The following is a 6,951-nucleotide window of genomic DNA, read 5'->3' as shown; positions in this document are numbered from 1 at the left end:
CAATCTAAATTTTCTCCTAAATCAATAGTTTTTGGTATCTGGTACATACAGAACGAGATCTAGACAATTTTGGAGGAACGATCAGTGGTCCTCTCCTCTACTCCCGCCATCCGCCCTCCATCAATTGTTTTTATTAGCACGCTTTTATTAGCATTACCTGTATGTTTCTATCTAACTTTTTATTCGCTCCAATGCGCCTGCTGCCTTATTAACATGGTTTTATAATTAGCTTCACCTTATTTGTAATCCCGTAAGGGTCATATCGAGACCCTTCCGGGATCATTTCTGGATGGTTTTCGGGATCGGTCCGGGATTACGCCGGGGTAATTTCGGGACTTTTTCGGGACTATTTCGGGATCATTTTGGGACCCTTCCGGGATCATTTCTGTATAGTTTACGGGATCCGTCCGGGATCCCGTCGGGGTTATTTTGGAACATTTTCGGGACTATTCCGGAATCATTTCGGGACTATTTCGCGATCATTTGGGGACCCTTCCGGCATCATTTCTGGATGGTTTTCGGGATCCGTGCGGGATCTCGTCGGGGTCATATGGGGACTTTTTCGGGATCATTTGGGGGCTCTTCCGGCATCATTTCTGGATGATTTTCGGGATCCGTCCGGGATATCGTCGGGGTCATTTGAGGACTTTTTCGGGATCATTTGGGGGCTCTTCCGGCATCATTTCTGGATGGTTTTCGGGATCCGTCCGGGATCTCGTCGGGGTCATTTGGGGACTTTTTCGGGATCATTTTGGGGCTCATCCGGCATCATTTCTGGATGGTTTTCGGGATCCGTCCGGGATCCCGTCGGGGTCATTTCGGGACTTTTTCGCGACTAATACGGGATCATTTGGGAACCCTTTCGGCATCATTTCTGGATGGTTTTCGGGATCCGTCCGGGATCCCGTCGGGGTCATTTCGGGACTTTTTCGCGACTAATACGGGATCATTTGGGAACCCTTTCGGCATCATTTCTGGATGGTTTTCGGGATCCGTTCGGGATCCCATTAGGGTAATTTCGGGACTATTAGGGGATCATTTGGGAACCTTTCCGGCATCATTTCTGGATAATTTTCGGGATCCGTCCGGGATGCGGACGAGGTCATTTCGGGACTATTTCGGGATCATTAGGGATACCTACCGGCATCATTTCTGGATGGTTTTTGGGATTCGTCCGGGATCCCGTCGTGGTCCTTTCGGGACTTTTTTTCGACTAATACGGGATCATTTGCGGACCCTTTCGGCATCATTTCTGGATAGTTGTCGGGATCCCGTCACGGTCATTTCGGGACTATTGGGGGATCATTTAAGGACGTTTCCGGGATAATTTCTGTATTGTTTTCGGAATCCTTTCGGGATCCCGTCAGGGTCATTTTGGGACTTTTTCGGGGCTAATACGGGATCATTTGGGGATACTCTAGGGGTCGTTTCGTGACTTTTTCTGTTTTATTTCGGGATCATTTGGGGACCCTTCCGGCTTAATTACTTGATGGTTTGCCGGATCCATCAGGGTCATTTCGGGACCATTTTGGGATCATTTGGGGACCCTTCCGAGATCATTTCTGGATCCGTCCGGGATGCCGTAGGAGCCATTTCGGGATTTTTTGTTACTTTTCCGGTATAGTTTTTGGACCCTTCTGGGATCACGTGCTGGTATCGCCAAGAGTGTTGGTCAATCCGGACTTCGCAAAGCCTTTCTATGTCCAGTGTGACGCGTCTACTACGGGAATCGGAGGGGTGCTCTTCCAGCTGGACGGCGAGGGCAATGAGAGACCCATCTCATACATTTCGCAGAAACTGAATTCCGCTCAACGAAACTATACGATCACGGAGCTGGAATGCTTAGCAGCGGTGGTAAGTGTGCAGAAGTTTCGGCCGTATATAGACGGAGTTCGGTTCACCATTATTACTGATCACATGAGTCTCAAGTGGCTCATGAATCAACGCGATCTCTCGGGACGTTTGGCGCGCTGGAGCATCAAGCTCCAAGGATTAGACTTCGAAATTGTACATCGAAAGGGCGCAGAGAATGTAGTCCCAGATGCGTTGAGCCGAGTGCACATGGACGAATTGAGTGATGACACTTTCCGGCCCGATTTATCACTAAGTAGTCCAGAATTCCAGTCTGAGAGTTACAACCAGCTAAAGCGTGCGGTGGAGGATACTTCCGACCAGTTGCCCGATGTAAGGGCACAGGACGGCGTAATCTACAAGCGTGTACGTTTCCAATGAGACGATGAAATCGAGGATTCCATGTGGAAAGTTTGGGTGCCCGAGGGACTGAGAGGGGAGCTGCTGAAGATGATGCATTGCACAGGCATGACATGGCGGCAGGACATGGCGGCGTAGCGAAGACAGTCAACCGGCTTCGTGCTCGGTATTTCTGGCCCGGAATGGTCTCTGCTGTTAAGGAATTTGTTCGCAAATGTGACGTGTGCAAATGCTGCAAAGCAACGAACGCGATACAGAGACCGTTGATGGGGGATCGTGTCGAGACGGAAAGAGTCTTCCAGCGGCTATACATAGACTTCTGCGGTCCATATCCGAGGTCTCGCGACGGCAATTCGTATATCTTCGTTGTCCTCGACCACTATTCAAAATTCGTATTCGTCAAGCCTATGAGGAGTGCGAATTCGAGGGAGGTAATCCGGTACTTAGAAAACGACATCTTTCACATCTTCGGTGTGCCGGAGACAATCCATTCGGATAACGGCCGGCAGCGTCTCGGAGGCCTTTAGTGATTTCCTTAAGGGTTATGGGGTCAAACATGTCCGTGCGGCCGCCCATTCACCCCAGGCTAACGCGTCCGAAAGAATAAACCGATCCTTACTAGCCATCATTAGGTCCTACATTGATGAAACCGATCAAAAGTCTTGGGACACTCATCTCTCAAAGGCAGCTTTTGCTCTTCGGAGCGCGGTTCACGAGGCGATCCGAACGGAGCCCTACAAGGCAGTCTTTGGTCAATCCATGGTGCAGCACGGGGACACGTACGAGATACTACGCAGACTGGAGTGTGCTAACGATTCCGAAGTAGAGGTTTTACCGCGGGACATACGTCTGAAACTTCTGAGGGATAAAATTAGAAATAGTTTGAAGCTCGCATACGAGAAAGGCAAAAGAGTGTACAACACACGGGCTAGGCCCATCACATACAGACCCGGGCAGGTAGTCTATAGGCGAAGCTTTAGGCAGAGTGACGCGACGCGCAATTTCAATGCGAAGCTCGCGAATAAATATGTGAAGGCGGTGGTTCTGAGACCAGTGGGAAATTGCTTGTATGAGCTGGGGGATATGAACGGCAGGTCCAAAGGCATTTTTCATGCCAAGGATATGCGGGTGTAGTATCGTATGGCCAGTAGTCGTGTTTCGAGCCTGCCATGCAATATGTTGCATCGGCCGACTCGCCCTGTTACGACCGACTCGTTGCGATCGACCCGTCATGTGATAAAAAAGTTGTGTCCGACTACGGTGCGTCGCAAACAGTAGTTGAATCTAAACGTGTAATCGAACACACCAAGGCGCTAGCGAACACACCTGGCAAAAATTCAAGCCGACAAATTTAGAGGCATCTTATTTGCACTCTGAAGGTGGGAGCTCAAAAACTGAGGCCAATACAACCCGGCGCCGGGAAGAATACAAATTGGTGTCGGAAAACACTGTGGAGTCTGGGAAATGACGGCAGCGGAGGACCACGTCAAAAAAGGTAAGAATGACAATTAAAATACCTTATTATGGTGGACTTTAATGGTGGTTGATCCCTGACAGGTGTGCTGGGGTGGGCCCAGTTCCACAAAATATCGCATAAAAATCGAGCCCGGAACGTAAGAGTGGTGAGCCGGAGTAATTCAGTGACAGGGCAGACGGAAATAGAGGAATGCCATAAAACGAACTTGAAGGCGAACGTAAGGTAACACCCTCTTGTTCTGTAGTTGTTGTTGCGGGAAATAAAGGGATATGAGGCGGTGGTCCTTCATAGACATCTGGATAACGTAAATAATTAGTGACTGCTGGCTGCGGACTTCCACAAACATTTTTTTGGGTCAATCTTCCGGAAAAGCGCACGATTCAACCCATCCGCGAGGGAGGCCTACACTGATAGCTGCTCGACCAGCCGTACTAACCCATACCACAAAGGTCAAGCCCCAGGAGGGTCCGATTACAAACGGAGCAATAATCCCGGCCGCGAGTTATTATAATAATTATATATATGTTACATGTGAGGACAGTTGTGTGAATTCGGTGCAGCCTGATAACCCCATACGTATCATTAGGGGGTGTCAAAAACACCTGGCCTACAAGTGAATTTGTGATAGTGAGGATAGTTGTTATGGTGGACCATGCGTTGCTCCGAATTGACGTAACTGGACCTCCAAGCTATGTATAAACCTCGAGGAGAGTCAGATCTTTTACCCGTATGGTTATTCCTGACACAAGAGACATAGACAAGTGTACATTAGGGTGATTTGAGTTTGAGTTAACAAGGTGAGGTAGGGTCGTCCACAGCAATCTGAGGTGAGTCAACTCAAGTCAACAAGCACGCATATACTCTGATCGGGCCGCGACAAGGTGACCTTCCATCAAGGGTCACAGGCTTGAGCCACTTCAGGTTGTTTTGGTCAGCCCTCTCCCACATTCAAGGATGTATCCATGGTAGGAATTTCTTTATGTGCATGGGCAAGTGGGGCATGAATGCTCAGTAGGAGCCTGCATATATTTAGATATATAATCTAATCCACATTTACATACATACATACAAACGGGAAATGAATTCCCTGTAGGAATATTTATACTTTTACACCTACACATAAGTGGGACGTGATCGTCCAATAGGAGATGCAAATCGGTGCAGGCGAGTGCTGCTATCCATAGGGGGCCGCACAAAGGTTCGAAATTAACTGTAAACAAATGCATTAGTCTGATGGTCAAGGTTGCAAACTGGGACGTCCTGGGGTAGGCTTCTGGTTTTTTTTTTTGATTTTGGTTTTTGGAAAAAGGGTTTTAGAACTCGGCTCAACTGGGTCCACACACGAGGGTTGCACCGACGTGCATCCTTAATTTAGGTTATCATATTTCTTTGAATGAAGATAAAATAAATTAAGTGATAATTGAAATAAAGTTTATGATGAATTGTTAAAGTCAAAGTGAAGGTGTGGTGAATAATTTCCTTGACGGGGTCATGACGGACGAGGACGGGATGACATGGGGAAGTGGTAAGGGGGCATGAGTGTGGGGGGGGACTCATGAATGTGGTGTGGATGGAATTTTAGGGGCCAGCCACAAGGGCCTAGGTTGGCAAAGGTTGAGGAGGGGCGGATTGACCGGCCTCATGCAAAGGAGGCGAACCGAGACTTGGACAGGGGGGTACGAAGGGGACAGACAAGGACAGTTAGGGGTATTGAGAGATAGAAGGGGGGGTGGATGATTCTATTGGCCGTGGCTGGGCAGATGCTACGAGGGTGGAGTGATTACTCCGGTGTCACTTGAGGGTATGATTTTTTTTCTCTATTGCGGCTGCTGCGTGGACTGTGGAAAATAGAACCCACCCATATCCGACGAGCTAGTTCGTGCTGAAAGGCAAGCATACCCGCAATCCGCGAAAAGTCCAACGCAGCCTAGCGGAGGCCAGAGGAGGGATAGAGCCCCATCAGACCCGCTTGCAATATACTATAGCCGGCAATAAAATTCCTGCTAGAATTTGTTGAAGAAATAGAACCATGTGGTGAATCTGTGGCGATGGACGATGTCACCGAGGAACGTGTTGTTGTTGGTGTCGTTACAGATTTTTGTCTTCTCTTTATAAACGTATCGATAATTTATGTTGGTGGCATTATGTTATCTGTCGAGCCCCAGGATTTGTGCAATTTTCCAAATTGATGCGTTAAATTATCCATATTAACAGGAACACTGGCACGCGACCCAATAATTTACTATTACTACTGTTGCTACCTTTGTTATGGTGCGACGTTCCAAACCCTGATGGTTTTGTCTTCATCATCATCGGATTCCACATAGTCCTACCACTTTGTGGAAGATGACGATGACCTTGAAGATGGTGTCGGTGAGATCGCTGGTGATGACGATTTGCCATTGCCGCGTGAGAGAGTGTATGCCCGTTGCCCACTCCCAAGAAGTTGCTGAACGCTTCCGTTGTATTCTTCACTCGGATATTCAAAGAACCAATTCGAAGGAATCTCGAATCTTTTTCGGGAAATTAACTCAAATGAGGTTTGCAAAAGTTTCGAGACGTATGCACAGCAACGCCAGAAGCAGTTAATAACCATGCATTCTTAGTCTACTAAGTTTGAAAACTAGAGTTAAGTCAATATTATTGATACACGAATAAGTCCCACCGGTTGTGCCCACTGAGTAATTCAACATTTCGTTTTTTTTTAAACATCTGGAAAAAGTTTTTATAGCTTACTATATTTTTCCTCCCCTACTTTTCCATTTCTCCCACTTCGAATAATCCTCTTTATCACTCGCTCAATACTTATAATCCTTCCTCTCGCTCCTCCGTTCCTTTATTATCTCGATCTTCTTACTCCAGTTCCTGGAAACGTAGAAACATTCTACCGAAGACATTAGAAGGAATTAAAGAGTTTCCTAAGACATAATGACATCTCTATTCTAAAAATTGCATGTCAAATAAGCAGTTAAAAAAAAAAACAAAAAAAAAAATTACTTTGACTCAGTTTCCAAGGATAAAGTAGTTTCTTCAAATTTAAGGGCTAATTCGTGTGGAGACCCAGTCCAATGCCCAACCGTTTCATATACATAAATAAATAAAAACGTTTTTCGAATGTCCGAACTTCATCGAAATCTTTAATGCACAATCATCGCTGGAATGTCTTGGCATGGAAAACCCCTGCTGTTATTCTCTTTGCTTTGATTTCTGAAAGTATGGAAGAAAAATAAAAAAGAAATATTAAAAACAAGTTTAAAAAATAT

At 46.7% G+C, this 6,951-nt stretch overlaps 1 pseudogene; it reads right to left on the bottom strand.

Annotated features, from left to right (window-relative positions):
- Positions 1–5,398: 5,398 nt before the first annotated feature.
- LOC137254363 (uncharacterized) lies at positions 5,399–6,214 on the bottom strand (annotated as a pseudogene).
- Positions 6,215–6,951: the final 737 nt, after the last annotated feature.

Source organism: Eurosta solidaginis, chromosome 5 (assembly GCF_040869045.1).
Source record: "Eurosta solidaginis isolate ZX-2024a chromosome 5, ASM4086904v1, whole genome shotgun sequence".
NCBI lineage: Eukaryota > Metazoa > Arthropoda > Insecta > Diptera > Tephritidae > Eurosta > Eurosta solidaginis.
The sequence above is the reverse complement of the archived record's forward strand: the minus strand, read 5'-3'. Positions and strand labels throughout refer to the sequence as shown.